At 46.9% G+C, this 19553-nt stretch overlaps 1 protein-coding gene across 1 annotated transcript in view; it reads right to left on the reverse strand.

Annotated features, from left to right (window-relative positions):
- LRRC56 (leucine rich repeat containing 56) overlaps positions 1 to 19553 on the reverse strand; it is a 943429-nt gene that overhangs the window by 600305 nt on the left and 323571 nt on the right. The gene's annotated exons all lie outside the window — the stretch shown is intronic.

Below are 19553 nucleotides of genomic sequence, written 5' to 3' on the forward strand. Positions count from 1 at the left end.
TGGCAAGAGTCCCGCTTGCCTCGAGTCCTTGTACATGGCCCTCTGGTTTAAGTTTGTACAGCTCAATTGGTAGCCCGTTAGGGCCAGTGGCTTTGCCTGGCTTGAGCGACCGCACTGCTGCCGCTATTTCATCGTTGGATATGTCGCTGTCCATGAAGTCATGGTCGACCACCGACAGCTTGGGTAGAGCAACATCGGTAAGCATCTGGATCTGGCGGGAATCATCTATAGGGTAGGGGGCAGCCTAGGTGTAGACTGCCTTAAAGTGGGCCGTTAAACGGTCCATAATGGATGCGGATCCGACAGGGAATCACCCTCTTGTCCTCGGAGTTCAGGTACTAGTCTACTTGCCCACTCTCTCTTATCCAACCAGGCCAAGAGTTTCCCGGCTTTGTCGCCCACCTCGTACAACCGGCCCTGAACCGCCCTCCCTATGGCCCTAGCCTGGTCTGTCGCTAGCGCCCTGTAATCCTGTTGTTTAAGTTTGAGAAGGTGGAGCTTATCGGGTGTGACATCCATTTCTAGGTCTGCTTCCAGTCTCCCCACCTCTGCCTCCAGCGCCACCAACTCTTTGCGCTGTTCCTTCTTTTTCCCCGAAATCAAGGAAAGGGCCTGGCCCCGTATCACTGTCTTCAAGGCCTCCCAAAGCACCCGTGGGGATTCCACCGAGCCTTCATTCTCATTAAAATAATTATCAATGGTCGTAAGGAGCTCTCGTCGGATATAAGGATCACATAGATACCACGGATTGATGGGGGCCACCCGTCCCACCTGTTGGTAACCAAGCACCATCTGGAGCCACACCAGCGAGTGATCTGAGATGCCTCTAGCTAGGTGTTTTATCTCCCGGACATAGGTAATTTGAGATGCAGGTACAAGAAAATAGTCGATTCTAGATAGACTCCCATGAGCCCCAGCGTGAAAGGTGTATTGAGACGTGTCAGGGTGAAAGACCCTCCACCCATCCACCAGCCCCATAGATTCCAGGAAGTCCGGCAGCCAGCATTGCGAACGAGGGAGGTCACACGTTCCTTGACTTCTTGTGGTGTTTGGCAAAATACAGTATCACTTCTGGTTGCAAATCACCTTCAGATTCCTGAAGTTACACTTCTCGCAGGACTTAGAGTCATGATCTGAACTCAAAATTGGGAGGGACACAGTGTAAGGGGCTTTCACAGAGATTTGTTTTTGACAATCCCTACAAGGCCAACACCCTGTAGTTTTAGGAGGAGACATGGTTCCCTTGCACACTGGGAAACAAACTGAACTTTCCAAAAAGCCTCAAAAGGAAAAGAATAGATGTTGACATGAAAAGGGTGGCGCTTATATGCAGCTCCATCTTCACTTCCAGGGCGCAACAAAGTCAAAGCATAGCATGCAGGTGACATGCTGTTTAAATATTCTGGATTCAGTCTGGCACCTGGGTATATTCCATAGGTGAGTAATCTGTCGTTAGAAGTATCTATCAGAAACATAATAAAAGAGACTACCACAGACGCATGGCCCCACCACATTTTCAGATTTGCAAATCCTAACTAAGCACTGGAACAGAAATTTAAGAGTCCCTCGACCCTGGCAACTGTGGGACTAGATGCTTTGAAGATTCTAATTTTCATGTATCTGAAAAACTTTGTCATTGACCATACCTTTGAGCAGACTTGACAAATGTTAGGTTCGAACCTCAGCCCTTTAAAGAGGAATCAAATAAGAAGCATGAAGCTGTCAGGGTGAGACCTAAACCTGAAAGTCGCATGTCGCTGAGTGTTGAATTACAAGAGAAAAGTAAAATGAGTGTGAAAATTCCACAGCACACCCGGTGAATAAAAATACAGTCACTCACTCCACAAGACAAAGAGAAAATACAGGAAGTCTAACCAGACCTGATTCACTCTACGAGAAGCTGGTTAAATAGATGTAAAGGATTGGACTGAGTAGTGTTCTACACATAGTAATACTGTACACAGCCAGAAGACATTGATTGTGGGAGCCCCACTAGTGAGATGGCTTGTCCTGATGAGACCCTATGAGTAATTAGTGGATCGAAACTTCGACATAAAGACCCCCTAGTACACATGTGTGGAATATACAGGAAATATTTTTATTTGTTAACAAACACTGATTAAGGATTTGAGACCAGGAGTCCTTCCTAAAGAGTTGTTTTTATTCTGTACATAGTCACATTTTTGCACCTTTTTACGCACTGCGCCGTTTGCACTAGTGTCACTACGAAAAAAATATATATTGCACCTATGTGCTAATTCAGGATATAATTAGTGAATTACAGACAATTGATTGTACAAACAAGGCCTTTTCCTTTCTTTCTTTTATATTGATTACAGTGATTAACAACTGTGAATGGTTATATGACACCTTTGGCACACACAGACGGTTTCACAGAAAAAAGTAACTGAAAAAATGTTTTAGTAAAGATACACACAATCAGGTCCAAGTGGGCATACTGGGTCGGTCTATGTCTGTATACACACTAAAAATACAGTGAAGAAGACAAAGGATCAAAAACAACCAGGGACGGCTTTAGGGTAGTGCGACCGGTGCAGCCGCACTGGGCGCTGACCTGTGAAGGGGGTGTTTACCTCGTGGGGGATGCTGTGTTTAGCAATATCTTATGATTGGAGAGATGAGAGACATCGGAGGTGGTGAGAGAATATGAGGAGGCAGTCATGGGGTGTGGGGGCGCCAAAAATGATTGTCACACCGGGCGCCACCAGTGCTAAAGCCGGCCCTGACAACAACGGTGCAAGGAATCCTGTCAACGTGTGTAAGACCCTTTACAGCAGCACAGCTGAGGTGAACTCCAAACCCTTGTAGAAGGCAAACATGAATTGCAGGATGCTGAAGATAATGAAACATGTGCCTACCTATGACCTGCAACAGAATGATGGGAAGGCCCTGAACGAGAACCAGGGCGAGACCGCACCCTGAAGGAATTTGGCCATGGCACGCAGCACCCACCATGCCAGAATTAGTTGTGATCCCATTGCACCAGAAACTCTAACTCCTCCACAGGAGAGTCCCAGATTATAGGCTTCTTGTACCATAATTCCAGAAGCCCCCAGGCCACACTCATCTAGGAGCATATTCCCCATCGCTCACACCTTCAAAAATCTGTCCAAGGCAAACACCAATGCCTGGAAAACTGGAGGGGAGGAAGGGCAAACAGGGTCCCATGGAAGGCAGAAAGGAAAGCTCAGACAGAATCTGTGCCCAAATAAATGTCTGTTTGCAGACATTCAACCCATGCGTCAGCTGGAGCACAGCAACAAAGGCATACCTAAGAGCCAGCATGCCTTAACAGGGAAAAGACAATAAAGAAGGCAAGAGTAGTAGTAAAATAAGTTTATTAAAGACGTATACGTTCATACAAACATCATTAGCACACCATTAAAAAAGAATAAATTAGCTGAAAAAACAATTTTCTAATACAAGCTTTGATAACATTTCCCAAAACAATACAAAACACGAGCAAAGCCTCAGACACAGTTCAAATGTTTCTCCACTTCATCAAAAGTTTAAAATAAATCTCTCACTCTTGCAGATATAAAGGGCAGAAAAAATATAAGAATTACAGCATCAATTTATTTTCAACACAGATAGAACTTAGCCTGTCAACTGTATCAGCTTTCCTTAGCCTTAAACTAATATACAAGTTGACCTACCTGCATTGACAGAATCCTTCTATTGGTGATGGGGTGTAACATACAATTTGACACACCTAGATAGGTTTTATACGTTATCAAGTGCTGCAAAGATTTTTCAAAGCAAAAGTTTCGTAAGACTTTCCTTTGATCTCATATGAAACGTTTAGCCCAGTTGTTTGAAGCAAATATGTTTTTAAACTGAGTAATGTATGGTAGCCTGCATTTTAACATTTTCTTTACTCTCTTGTATTGCAGTGGGAGAGGAAGGGACTCCCTAAACCCGGCTATGCTCAGCTGGCGAGAGGTTGTCCAGGTGTGGGCACCCTACCCTACTCTTCCACAGAAGAACTGGTGATTCACATCGGGAGAGTTTGATTTTGTATTTTCAGATTTTCTCTTTTTCTTTTGATGTCACACTTTCACTGTTTCATGCTGGGGAACTTGTAATTTGGGCTACGGAATAAGATGATTTGTGAAGTGAGCCACAAGATGCTTAGTGATTGCCCACTGGGGCAAAATGTTTTGTCAGTTGGGTTTTCTTTGGTTTTCCATTATCCCTTGGCTTACTAATGCAACTGTGCCCTTGTCTATACATTTGAATTTGGACACAAGCTTGTTAGCACTTCCCAGGTGATTTGCCATTAGCCCGCAACCTCCATTTCTGAGTTTTTATATAGTTTCTATATTTCTTGTTGAGGATGCAACATGAGACTTCACTGGTGCCCACTAGGGCGATATGTCTCTGTGAATTCTGTCTAACCTGCCCACTTATTTAAAGGTTTTCACCTTAATTTGATTTCTTTAGCTGATTTTTCCAGCTTTAGTTTCCATTGTTTGAGACACTTATGCTGGGCAGAAGTACTCCTTTTGTTATATCTAGCCCACTCAGCCGTTATAGAGCAGCACTTTATTTTGCCTATTTGCTTACTTTATATCGAGGCAGCACCTCATCTGCGAGCTCTACGATACTGCAGCGCTTTGATGCCTTTTCATGTATGTGCAACAACTGTGATGTGAAGATGATTTTCATTTTATATTTGTTGACAATATTATGTTGGACCCACTTTACCTTCAGCCCACTTGGAAGGTAATCTTTTGGTTTTCTCCGCGTAATTGTTTTAGTTATTGGCACGATGCACCTTTTTTTTTTTTGTAAAGAATTTTATTGAGTTTTTCCCAACCAGTGTACCAATAAACCAATATTACATACAATAGCATCTTGTAAGAGACCCAACCATCATTGTACATGTCAGGAGAAACCGGTTCTTCAACATTTTCTCCCTAACTCCCCCACCCACCACCCTCTCTACCCCCACCTCCCCCTGTCAGTGTGCCCGCGTCAACCCCCCTTCAGCTTAGGCATTTAGAACCCCGTGTTCCGAGAAAGCCTAACTCAAATCAATAGAAAAGACACTATCATTGTTCTCAAAGGACAGGAGGCTCCATGTTGCCACCCATATGTGCTCTATGCTCCCACCTTGACTATTCGACAATTCTCAATATGTTGTGCAGATGCTGATTCCTCACTGAGTGTACTTAAGTGGCCTCATCCTGAACAGTCTCCCCAGTAGTCCCAGAGGGCCCCACCCTAGGCTCCACACTCTGGTCCATGTCTACAGGAGCCCTGTCCCCTTCGTCCAGCTCCTACGGCGAACGTAGCCCCTCTACTAAAGCTCCCCACGCCCTTGCAGCGTCCAGCGCCTTGTCATTAGAGGCACGCCTGGCCAATTGTAGACGAAGCGTCCCTTCACTCCCTGCCCAGGACAAGAAACTTGCCTTCCACCTCCGAAAGCTAGGTCCAGCCCTTGCCTTCCAATGCATGGTGAGCTCCCTCTTCGCCATTATCAGACCCAAATCATAAAATTTGCTCGTAGTTTTAGTACTGGGGGTGTGCGGAAACCAAAGCAAAAGGCAAGTCCCCATCTCCACTTCCAGCTCGCGCTCAGTCACTTGATTCAAACACGCCACCACATCTGCCCAATAAGAGCCTAATCCCAGGCAGGACCAAAACATATGACCAAAATCAGCACCTTCTGCATTGCACCGGGGACAAGGCGATTGGGACCCTCCAAAATACTGTAAAATTTTGACCGGAGTTAAGTAAGCCCTGTGGAGAGTGTAAAATTGGACCAATTGAAGCCTAGCGTTGCGCGTGCCCTTCCAGGCCCGCCGCAAAAACTGCGGCCATGTCGTCTCAGGAATGGGCCTACCAAGATCTCCCTCCCATTTACCCCGCAAGGCATCCAGGGGTGGAAGCCTCTCCGTGGACAGCGCCTATATAGACAGGTGATGGCCTTGAATGTACCCACCGCCATAGTGACGTATTGACACCCCAATGAAGTTGGGGGTTCCGACAGTCTCATCTTCCATTGTTTCTGAATCCCCGACACCAAGGCGGCGTGTAAAAGATAATCCCCCCTCGGCAGATCGAAAGCCCTCTGCAAATCCTGGAATGGCAACAAGACACCATCCCTGTATAAGTCCCCAATCATGTGTACCACACACTCTTCCCAGCCAGCCAATGCCGACCAATCCCCGCCATGAGGGAGGGCCGTGCACATGCCCAAAGGAATTTCCGGAGCATATGGGACCACGAAGCCTGCCCGTTTCTGACTGCGAGTCCAGCATAGCCGGAGTGTGCGCTCCTCGAGGGTGAGCTGGTCCAGCCTGATTTTTTGCCGAAGCACAATGAATGACAACACGTGTCGAGGGATGACCCTACCCTGTGGACCATCAGGGCCTCTAAACTCCCGCGCCACGGCCTGTGTAAGCCATTGCAGCTGTGCCGCCAAGTAGTACCACTCAAACTCTGGGGCCGCCAGCCCCCCCTCCTCCCTCGGCCTCATCAGGGTGGCCAGTGCCACCCGCCGTCTGCCAGATCCCCAAATAAACCCTGTCATCAGTGCCCGAAGCGTCTTAAAAAAGGAGACCGGGATCCATATCGGCAAGGTACGGAAGAAGTAGAGCAACCGTGGCAGCGCTACCATCTTCAGCAGCGCTACACGCCCAGCTACCGAAAGAGGGAGAGTGCGCCAGAACGCCATACTACCCTTGAGCCCCCTCAGCGCGCCACCCACATTCCCCTCAAAAAGGTCGGTGGGAGAGTGAAATATGCGTACGCCCAGATACGGTAAGCAGGCAGGTTCCCACCTCAGGTCTTCAAGCGCCAAGGGCATCTGAACTTCAGGGGACAAAGGAAACAAGCAGGTCTTAGTCCAATTCACCTGCAACCTCGACAAGCGGCCAAACTCCCGTAGCAGGGCTCTGGCGCCCCATAGGGAATCCCCCGCATCAGCCAGATACAACAGGAGGTCATCCGCGTACAGGGATATGTGATGGAGCTCCCCGCGCAGCGGAACACCCTCATAGAAACGCCCCTGTCAGGCATGCGCCGCAAGAGGTTCAATTGCCAATTGGCACGATGCACCATGCACTCCAATTTCATGGAATGCTTTAGTACAACGCCACGCCAATTTAGTGGCAAGAATACTCCTTTGTCACTTGGGCGTTATGGAATAGTGTTGATTAAATGTTGATTAGTATAGAGTCATCGCTCTATTTAACATTCCATAGCAATTTGTATTCATGCTATTAAGCTGCAATGCATTCATGCAATTTCAATGCTATAATGTTAATTGAATTTTAACTTTATTTTATACTTTTTAAAACTGCAATACCATGTCAAATACTCATCACATTTGGAGGCATTATGGATCATGTTATAACATCACATCGTATGTATTGCAACATGGTGGCCACAGTTACTTTGCTTTGACTTTTGCATTTTCCAAAGTCCAATTTCTATGCCTATGTATGAATGCAGTGCACATATACCGTGATGTTCTGAACAAACTTTATGCGCGATCAAGGCCAGGAGGGCCAAAACACGTTGCATTAGCGTTCTTCATTAAACATCTTTGGCATTCGGTCCTGAGAGCATATGGATTCGTTTCTCTGAAACGTTTGTGCTATATGTGTAATCAGGTATGCTCCCAATAGCACGAAACACCGAGGTGGGAGCAACATCCATTTAGCGGTGAGAGATGTCTTTGGATATATAGATTTGTATATATGTGTACACATATATATATTCACTATAAAACAAAGGTTACAGGGACATTATAGTTAGTTTCAGAATTTACACACACAAAGCAGTAGAAATTCAGCAGTTATCGTTAGAGTTATCCCAAGAAACTATAACTCGTGCGCTAAGGTAACAATTTCACGCACCCCCGGAATGCACAGTTTTCTCATCAATAATCTTACAGCAAATGCTGCATTGATATTATCACTGATGTCATAGAAGATGTTTTGAATGAAGTAACATGTGGGGTAATTAACAGTGCATGGCGAGGGCGGGGTTATAGTAACCTTAGGGCACAAGTTATACTTTCTTGAGATAATTCTAACCATAACTTCTGAATTTCTATGGTTTTGTGTGAGTAAATTCTGAACCTAACTATAATGTACCTGTAACCTTTGGTTTTTGTTAGTGAATTTCTACTTTTGTTTAATGCAGCGGTGGATTGGCATGTCATTCATAATTGGGGAGTGGAAGGGGGCAGCGGGGCTTCCCCCAAGCCAATTTTGGCACCGGGACCACATCTCCCAGGGCACAGCCACATTAATAATGGGGAGGGGGGGCACTGAGCCCCCCTCCCTGGGCCAATAGTGGTCCTGGAAACCCCATCCCCCAGGGCCAATGCAATTAATAATTGGGGAGGGGGCCGCATGGCCCTCCTCGCCGGGCAATTCCGGCCCTGGGTACCCCATCTTCTGGGGCCCAGCCACAATACCAATGCAGAGTGGGGCACGCACCCCTCTCCCTGGGCCAATATTGGCCCCGGGATCCCATTCCCTGGGCCTGGCCAATAACGGGTGGGTGCCCTGGAGCCTACCCAGGGCACCCACTTTCTTTTGATGTAGGCAGTGGAGGTAGCCCCAATGCCCCTGCGGCCGCACTCTGCTCCCTTCCTCCAGCAGGACCCAGCATTGCTCCCACCCACAGGGAGCAGCTAAACATGCTGCTCCCTGTGGGCAGGAGAAATTTTTCATCTGTGTCCAATGAAACAGATGAAAAGTCTGCACCCAGCGGGTAGGAGCATTTTACATGCTCCCACCTGCTGCAGGGATGTGGAATTCCTATAGCCCGACGCCCAGGACATATTGTTTGGGGTCAAGGGCAGCACGTTTTTATGTACATTTTATCCTAGGGACAAATAGGCCCAACCTCCTGCAGCACAAACCCTTTGGCTGCCAGTTTGCAGTACCACATTATGGATCAGGGATGGGCACTGTCTGCAGTTAAGGCCAGTCAGGGTTAATCTGCTGGGCCTGGAAAGTAATTAATTCTTATGCAGTCACGCCATCGGGCAAAAGTGCTCCGTAGTCAATTGTTTCGTTACTCAAGGAAACGTCTCGTTCCGAGGGGTGGGCACCCCGGGGCATAGCAACAGCCCAACCCAGGGGTATGGCATCCCTAGGGTTATTAACGGCTGTGGGAGGAGGGATGTGCTTCCCCTCTGCCATATCTATCAACAGCCGGCGAATGGGGTCCCCGGAACCAAAAGCGGCCCGGGAAGGGGGGGTTCTGTGGCTGCCTTTCCCCCATTTTAGGGGAGAGCCCCAAGGGATGGGTCCCCAGGGCCAAAATTGGCCCGATAGGGGGACCACGCAGCTCCCTCCGCATTTAAGAAATCGGTCGGGCCATTGCCTGCACTTTTCTTCTTCTTTTTTTCGATTTTGCCAAAGATTTGCGGCAAAATAAAAAAATAATAATAATAATTTTTGGACTCTAGCAGGGTCCAGCACCAGGCCTAGGGGTCAAGGTATTCCTACCATGCCCCCTTTTGTTTGCCCTTTTTCTTGGGACTCAGATGAGTCAGAGTCCCAAGATGGCTGCCAAAACTTCCTGGTTTAAGTTTTTGGCAGCCAATCACATTTCAGCATGAGATCTATCAGATCTGTGGTGGATTCATGTCCATAGATATACAAATTACTTTTTTTCTTTTATAACTCTAAAACTACTGAACGGATTTACACCAAATTACAAAAAGAGATCTTTCTGGACTAGGTTCTATCTATAACTATCTACTGGCGACCTCCAGTAAGTAATATATATGTAGTTACAGTTAGGATTCACAAGCATAGGAATGCCTCAGAATTTTGGTCGGTAATAACTGTGCCCCCGTTTGACGGATATCCACTTAACTTTTCAGACCTATGACTTTTTATACATTGGCGGAGGATGGAACGTTTTGCAGTGATTGCTCAAGGCGGTGAAAAGATTAAAGGGGGGGAGGGGTGGAAGTGTCCCAAAATGCATTTTCCCACAAATGCATTTTCCATAGACTTTTATATCTTTGGAAGTGCAACAAAGGCTAAAAAGATTTACGTGAAATTTGGCAGGATTAGAAAATATGGTTTGCAGATGATCCTGGGTGCTTCAAGTAAGTAGGGTAAATATTTTTTTAATTTATAAGGCATTTTAAATTGATGATATCTATTGTTGCTGTAGTTTTGCGAAATGTTGGCGTATTTCATGGAAGTACTGCGGTACATAGCTATGACAAGGCATTATGTGATTGGCTAATGACTGCCTTTACAAAACTTAAAGGCAGCCATGTTGTTTTTAGGCACACTTTGGCTGTGTTCTGCGTTACGCCCTTAGATATAGGTAAGTATTAGGTTTGATATTTTTCCCTACCTGTTACCACTTTATTAAAGTGGTATCAGGTAGGGAAAATTAAGTACAAGTTTCTATATATTTAAAAAAAAATACAGGCTACAGCAGTACTTCCAATAAACTAAAAAAAAAAATGGGCAAAAATTAAAAATACACTGTACTACACTATACTTTACAAATATAGAGTACTACAGTGTATTTTCTATTTTATAACATATTTAAATCTTCACAAAAAAGTCTCTGAAGTACTGCGGTAAAACTTACAAATTTTCTCGCTACTTAAAAAAATTTAGACTTTATTTTGCAGTTATCCTTAAAGTTCTGTAAAAATGTATAGAAATCTATAAATACATTTCTTTACCTATTACCACTTTAATAAAGTGGCAATAGGTAGGGAATAACAATAAAACCTACTACTTACATATATCTAAGACCCAAAGCCAGAACGCAGCGAAACGCAGAGTGCAGAACAAAGCCAAGCTGTGCTGAAAATTACATGGTTGCCTTTTATGTTTGGTAAAAACAGAGATTAGCCAATCACATACTGCCTTATTATGCGCATGCACCGTGGTATACCGCAAACTCACAGTGGAATACCTTGGCAAAATATATAACTATTTTAACATGTATACCTTTAACTCAACTTACATTATTCACATATACTACCAAAAATTCCCATTTACACCTAATAATATAGAGTCTTGCCACATTACATCAAACATCCGTTCACACACTTTCACGCAATGTCTGTTTCAATTACCACAATCCATTCTATGCAAATCTATTGTTCATCACTCCACTCTATGTCACTCCACACCACTCCACTCTACACCACACCACTCTACACTGTCAGCTATTACATTCTACACCACTCCATTTTATGACACTGCAGTGTACGTCACTCAACTGTGTGCCCTTCCACTCTACTACACTGTACGATATTCCACTGTATGTAACTCGACTCTACGACACTACAATTTATGTTATGCCACTCCAATCTGTGCCATTCCACTAAATGCCACTCTAGGACAAACCACTGTATGCTATTACACTATACATCACTCCATTCTACATCACGCCACTCCACTCTACACAGTCCACTCTATGCCACGCCATTCTACACTACTACACTCTATGGTATTCCACTGTACGATTCTCCAATCTACTCTATTCCACTTTATGCCATCCCACTCTATGTCACTGCATGATACACTAGTAACACTCAATGTTATTCCACTGTACACCAATCCACTGAATGCTACGCTACTGTATGCCATGCCACGCTATGCCACTGTAGAATACTCCACTCTACTTTACGTTATTCCACTATATGCCAGTTCAATCTATGTTAGTATACTGTACACTAGTAACATTCAACGTTATTCCACTCTACTCCAATCCACTGTATGCTACTCCACTGTATGCCACTCCACTCTACGCCATTACACTCTGCGCTATTCCATGGTAAGCCACTTCACTCTACGCAAACCCACAGTACGCTGTCAACCCCACTACAGTTTACCCTGCTCCAGTCTAAAACGCTCCGTTCTAAGGTATTTCAGTCTATGCTACTCTACTGTAAGCCACTCCAGTTTGTGCAATTCCACTCTACGCCACTTCACTCTATCCCACCACAGTGTACACTATTCTATTGTATGCCACTTCCATCTACACTTCTTCACTCTACGCTATTCCACTGTATGCCACTGCACTGTACCTCACTCTCCTCTACTCCTGTCTACTCTAAACCACTCTACTCTACACTATTCCACTGTACACCACTCCACTCTACCACACTCCACAGAATGCAATTGCACTGCACATCACTCCTCTCTATGCTATTCCACTCTATGCCACTTCACTGAATGCCACACTAATATATGCTATTTCACTGCATACCACTCCACTGTACGCCACTGTACTCTGTGCCACTCCAGTCTATTCCTATGCATTGCATGCCACTCCTCTCTGTGCTACTTCCCTCAACGCTATGCCACTGTACGCATGTCCACTCTCGCTACTCCACTTTATGCCACTCAGCTCTACCCTATTACACTCTACACTTCATGCCACTCCAATCTTCGCCATTCCACTGTACGCTATTCTACTCAACACAACTCCACTCTATGCCATTCCGCTCTATGCCACTCCACTCTGCGGTAGTCCAGTGTACGCTATTTCAGAGATTGCTACTGTATGATATTCCACTTTAGGACTCCCCACTCTACGCCACTCCCCTCTACTGTTCACTATTCTACTATACTCCACTCTACCCACTCCACTCTATGCCACTGCACTCTACGACACTCCTCTGTATACCTCTTCACTATACGCTATTCTACTGAAATGCACTCTACTGTATGCAACTACATTCTACGCAACTCAGCTCTACGCTATTCCACTTTATGCCACTCCCCTCTACCTCAGTCTACTGTACGTCACTCCACTGTATGCTATTCCACTGTACACTATCCACTGTACTCCACTCCACTCTAAGCCATGTCACGATACGCTACTGCAATCTACGCTATTCCACTAAATGTCACTCCACTCTACCCCACTTTCCTCCACTCCACGCCACTCCACTGTAAGCCACTCCATTCTACGCCACTCCACATCACTCTGTACCATAAACCTCTCAACAACAGTCTATGCCCCTCCACTGTACCACACTGTACTCCACTATATAGCACTACACTGTACAGCAATGTACCAGAGTACAGTAATCTACTTTCTCTGTAGCACTTTACAAAATTATACTCCACTCTATGACACCCTACGCAACGTCCGCCACCACACTCCACCCCACCTAATATAGTGTACTCTATGGAACACTGCTCCACTCTACTCCAGTACTGCACTCTACTCCACTCCACTCTACGCTACTCTATACAACTCAACTGTACAACACTTTTTTCCACTCCACTCTAACATACTGCACTGCACTTTACTCTACTCCATGCCAATCCACTGTACAACATTTTACTGCACTCTGAAACACTCTACTCTACTCTAGGACACTTTCTGACACTCTACAACACACCACTCCACTCCACCGTACCACACACCATTCCACGCTACAAACCGTTACTCCGCTGTGTACTAGTCCATTTCACTCTACTCCAACTCCATGCCACTATACTCTCGAACACCCTACTCAACTCTGCTACACCACTCCATTGGACGCCACTCTACTCCAGTCTATGGAACTGTACAACACTCCACTCTACACCACCCCACTGTACTACACTTTACTTCACTCTATTCAACTCCACTCTAGAAGACTCTACTACGTTCTGTGCCACTATACAATACTGATTAGAGTACCCAGAGTTCTCTGCTTCTTTTTTGAATAATTTATGCAGCACTCTAAGCCTGAAAGGGATTTTTTTGCCTTATAGTGGGTGCTCCCTTGTGTCTGGACAAAGCTAAATCTCTCTGAAAAGCAATAATGATGGTTGGGTTGGATGGTATTTTACCAATCCAAAGCTGTAATACTGTACCTGGCATGATAAAAGGCTCTTGTCATTTTACTGCTCGAAGTGGGTGGCACTGTGCTAATCCTATGCTTAAAGACTTTGCTGTAAAAAAGGCAAAAGACTTTGTCCCTTTCTAGCTCGGCATGATGGCACTGTGCTAATCGAATGCCCAAAAACCTTGCTAGAAAATCAGACATCTGAGGTGAGCAGATACAGGGTGTTGCAGGTGTTGTAAAGTGCTCTATGCAGGAGCTGCTCCCCACATAAACTTGGGAACTACCCAGGGATCTCTGCTTCTTTTTTGCATAGTTTATGTGGCTTTCTAAGCCTGAAAGGGTATTGCTTTTCCTTAGACTGGGTGCTTCCTTTTGTCTGGACAAAGCTAAACCTCTCTGAAGAGCTATTATGATAGTGAAACACATTTCAGGGGTTGCTTTTATTAATTTCTGGTTGGACTGGATGGTATTTTACCATTCGAAAGCTGTAATACTGTGCCTGGAGTGGTAACATGCTTTCGTCATTTTACAGCTGGGCGTCAATGGCACTGAGTTAATCCTATGCTAAAAGACTTTGCACAAGAAATGGCAAAATACTTTCCTTGGAGGGGATGGCACTGGTCTAATCCTATGTTAAAAAACTATACTAAAAAAAACAGACATTTGAGGTGAGCAGAATCAGAGTGTCGCTGGTGTTGTAGGGTGCTCTTTACAGGCACTGCCCTCCCCCTAAACATGAGAACAAGCCAGAGTTTGGTGCTTCAATTTTGCAGAATGTATGCAGCACTCTAAGCCGAAAGAGAATTGTGTGTGTGTGAGTATATATATATATATGTATGTGTGTGTGTGTGTGTTTATATATAACCAAAGGTTACTGGAACGTTATAGTTAGGCTGAGATTTCACTCAAACAAGGCCAGTGTAAAACAGCAGTTATACTTACCTGAGCTCTCTTTAACTTACAACCCCGCAATCCACTGCTTATGACCACACATATTACATCATTCATGACATGGTCAGTGACATCACTGATGACATCTCAAATGACATCACATGAGTGTAAATGTTTTAAAGAGTTTATGGGTGTTTAACATATATACTACCCTACTACAAAAGTTAAATTAGTATATTAGGTGCACTACTACTGAGTGATACTACTTCTAATGTATATTATGTGAGTGGTTGTGTGACTGTATGTTTCCTTGGGTGTATGGGTGTGGAAGTGGCAGTATGGGTGTATAAGTGGGTGTGTGGGTGAGTGGTATCCTGTGTGAGTGGTGGTATTGGTGAGTAAGTGGGTGTATCAGTGGCTGAAGGAGTGATTATCAGTGTGAGTGGCTCTATGGGTGGAAAAGTGGGTGTGTAGTGACTGTATGGGTGAGTGAGTGAATGACTGTATGAGTCAGTGACTTGGCGTGTACGTGGCTGTGTGTGTGAGTAAGTGGCTGCTTGAGTGGGTGTTTTGTTAAGTAAGTTGATGTGTGAGTGGCTGTATTGGAGAGTATGTGTGAATGGCTATATGAGTGAGTGGATGTGTGAGTACTTGTATGGATGTGTGAATGAGTATGTAAGTGGTTGTGAGTAAGAATGTGAGTGTTTGTATGGGTGAGTGAGTGGCTGTGTTGACAGGCTGTATGGGTGAGTGAGTGGGTGTGTTAGTAACTATAGGTAAATAAGTGGGTGTGTCAGTAGCTGTGTGGGTGAGTGTGTGGCTATGTGAGTGGCTTTACAGGTGAGTGACTGTGTGAGTGGCTGTATGGGTAAGTGAATGGTTGAGTGAGTGGTTGTACAAGTGAGTGAGTGAGTGGGTGACTGCCGGCATCTACTGAGGATTAAGCGTGTTTATGAGTACTGGTATGGGTCTGTGAATGGGTATGTGAGTCGTTGTGTGGGTGTGTCAGTGGGCGTACAACAGGTTCTATGGGTGTGTGATTGGGTATGTGAGTGGTTCTGTGGATGATGTTATCATTGATGTCATTTTAGATGTCATCAGTAATGTCACTGACAATGTCATGAGTGATGTAATATGTGAGGTAATAAGCAATAAGTTATAGTTAGCTCAGGTAACTATAACTGCTGAATTTCAGTGGTTTTATATGAGTGAAATCTCAGCCTAACTATAATTTCCCTGTGACCTTTATTTTTTCAGTGAAATTCTAAGTTTTAAAAAAAATTCTATTTCCTAACTATAACGTCCCTGTAACCTTTGTTTTTTTTTTTACAACCAACTTTTTATTATTAAGTGGGAGGAGCAATCAGGCAAAGTACACAGCTGTACGCCTACAACCACTGAGGCCGGCAGCAAGAGTCATGACTTTAGAGTACAAATGCGATGGGGCAGGGCAGATCTCCTGCACCGTGTATCGTAGGGCCAACAATATACGCTAATCACAGGGTCATTCCCCGGTTCACTAGACATTGCATCCCATCGTCCCCCTATCATGGGCACTCATTCAGATACATGCAACATTGCCCTGCCAGCTACAGCCCAACACATTTTACCGCACGTGGCTTGCATAACACCCCACAGTATATCTGTAGCCGCATGCCCTCAAACCTGAAGAGCAAATCAAGCAGGTGCAGTAGACATTGTAGCCTAGTCGTCAACAGGGGTCCAGTTAGGCCTTGCATAATGGGCAGTTTCATCAGCCCCGCGCCCATCATTACCATGCGCAAGTCAAGTAAGCAACACACACTGGGCCAGGCTCATACCCGTATCGTTCGTCAGGTCGCATACCGTACTTGCAGGGCAGTGTGGGACTCCCTATCAATCCCGTACCCCTCAGGAGGTCCGGGGCAACGGAGAGGATGCTGCTGCTCAGTGCCACCATGACATTGATACCTCGTTCAACCTCCCTAAATCCTGAAAGGAAAACAAACCGGTAACTAGGGGCAGGGGGCGGGAGGAGCGGGGGGGGGGGTCTCCGGGAAAGGGGAGAATGGACTTGGCGAGACGGCAAAGAGTGCAGGGTCTCGCAACCTATACGCAGTTTCCCTCCCCCAATCAAAATATGCTGTCCCCAGGGGGCCCATAAAACATATATAGTGATGCACAGAGGTGTAGTGGGGGGATAGGGCCATGGCGCGCACATCCAGAGTTAGGGACCCTCCGATGTGGAGGGCAAGTGCTCTGTGGACCTCAAGCATACCCCGGGGGTAAACGGGCAGATTCCGTCGTCAAACAGTTTGAGGGCCCTTAGTCGTGGCGGCTGAAATCGAGCATGCTCTATCCTCCCTAGGTGATCCACCAGGGGCTTCCAAAGAGTCCCAAACTTAGTGTATCTGAATTGAAGGCGTGCCGTGAGCAGCTCCATCGCCACCACCTGCCACAAGCGGGTGAACCACACATTGATAGAAGGTGTTTCTGCCTTTTTCCAATATATCGCTACTGTTTGCTTTGCTGCGCCCAGCATGTGGAGGCTCAAGTGCCAGTCACGGCCCGTCATGGCTCGCCTAGACGTTGGACGGAGACCCAACACAATAGTGAGCGGGTTGTCCGGCAAGGGGTATCCCAGCACACGTTTAATGTGGCTGAGGACTTCCTTCCAGTAGGTAGTCAAAAGTGGGCACGCCCACCAAATGTGGATGAAATCACCCAGCGCTTGAGTTCAGCGCCAGCAAAGCGGGGAGGCACTGGGAAACAACCGCTGGAGACGCGCTGGGGTGTAGTACCACTGAGTCATCACCTTGTAGGCCGATTCTTGTTGGGGGATGCTACGAAACGTTCTGGGGATGTCTCGCCAAAGCCTTGTCCACTGGGCAGGAGTGACCCCTGAGCCAGAGAGATTCTGCCATCGCAACTAGTATGGGTGAGGGCCAAGATGCTGTGTGTGCTGGAGCACTTTGTATATGCGGGAGATTAAACCCTTATAGGTGCCGAACGTACGCGCCAATTGCTCAAACGGGGTGTATGGTCGTGTGGCCGCCTGCGCCAGGTCGAATCCCTGCACCCAGTGTCGGAGTTGTATGTATTGGAATTTGTCCTTTGCCGCCAGGCCAAATTCCCGTTGGCATTGGGTAAAGGTTTTGAACTCCCCCCCCCATAAATAGGTCTCGGATCGTCCTACAACCGGATTCGGTCCAGTTCTCGAAGTAAGGCGGGCGACAAGCCGGCGGGAACTGTGGGTTACGGGCGATAGGGGTGTGAGGAGAGGGGAAGGTGGTGAGTCTCCTACTGACCGCCACCTTGTCCCATATCTCTAGGACCGTCCTAGTGGGGATTGCCATGTACGCACTGCGGTGACGCGCCGCTCGAGGCAGCCAAGCATGATCCCAAATCGGGCGACACGTAACTGCCCTATCCATGTGGAACCAAACTTTTTCGCTTTCCCACGCTCCCCATTCTAGAATGAAGTGGAGGTGCGACGCCCAATAGTAATCCAGGAGGTTGGGGCAGGCCAAACCACCCCTATCCCGGGGAAGCTTCAGAATTTTATTAGAGAATCGCGGTTTCTTACCCCCCCCATATGAATGAGACCAGGTCACGCTGCAGCCCCTGAATTTGGTGTTCCGGGATGGGCGTCGGCAACGTTTGAAAGAGGTAGAGGATCTTTGGCAATATGGACATCTTGATTGCGTTGAGGCAGCCGAGCCAGGAAAGCGGTAAAGCTTTCCAGGAGCGCAAGTCATTACACTCTTGCCAATTGGCCTGTGTTCAGGTGGCCAGGTCCGGAGTCAAGTTTAGGCCAAGGTATCTTACCGATTCGCTAGCCCATTGGTATGGAGCACAAGCCTGCAACGCCGCAATCTCCTCCGCTGGGATCGTGAGGTTGAGCGCCCAGGACTTAGAATGATTAATTTTAAGCCCGGAGGCCTGCTCGTAGGTTTGAAGCAGCGAGTGCGCCGCCGGAAGCGAACTGGAGGGGTCAGACAAGAGAAGAAGATCGTCAGCGAAGAGAGCGATCTTGTGGTCTCGGCTCCGCAGGGGGATGCCCTTAATGGCCGGGGACTGACGGATTAGGATAGCGAGCGGCTCCACTACGAGGGCAAACAACAGGGGCGATAGGGGGCACCCCTGCCGGGTGCCCCTGCAGATAGGGAAAGGCTGCATTAACTGACCGTTCACTCGCACTCTAGCTGCAGGGGAGATAGAGGGGGCCATGATGTGCGCCTCCATTTTAGGTCCAAGCCCTATCTTCCGTAAGACTGCGCGGAGGAACGCCCAGTCCACCCGGTCGAACGCTTTTTCAGCATCAAGCGACAGAAGACAGGCCGGGATTCTCCAATGTCTGGCCTTCCCTACAATATGGGCTATGCGACGTACATTGTCCGCACCTTGATGTTGGTGGATAAACCCCACCTGATCTGGCTCGATAAGGGTGGGCAAATGAACGCAGAGCCGTTTGGCCAGTATTTTGGTATATAGCTTAAGATCGGTGTTTAGGAGGGCTATGGGCCGGTAAGAGGAGCAGAGGGTGTGATCTTTCCCCGGCTTCGGGATGAGAGCTATCTCCGCCAACGCCATATCCGGGGACGGCCCCCCCGACTCCTCAAATGAGTTGAAGAGCCGTAGGAGGTACGGCTGGAGCTGCGGCAGGTAGGTACGAAAGAATGACACCGGAAGTCCATCAGGCCCGGGCGTTTTGCCTAATGGGAGATCGCTCAGCACGCCCGCTATTTCCTCCAGAGTGATAGACTCCTCCAGACGCTCAGAGTGGTGTTTACTCAATGGCTCCCAGTCGCACTCGCCCAAGGCCGCCGATATCGATGCGGGCTCCGGGGGATCCCCCGCATAC

Source organism: Triturus cristatus, chromosome 3_1 (assembly GCF_964204655.1).
Source record: "Triturus cristatus chromosome 3_1, aTriCri1.1, whole genome shotgun sequence".
Classification (NCBI taxonomy): domain Eukaryota; kingdom Metazoa; phylum Chordata; class Amphibia; order Caudata; family Salamandridae; genus Triturus; species Triturus cristatus.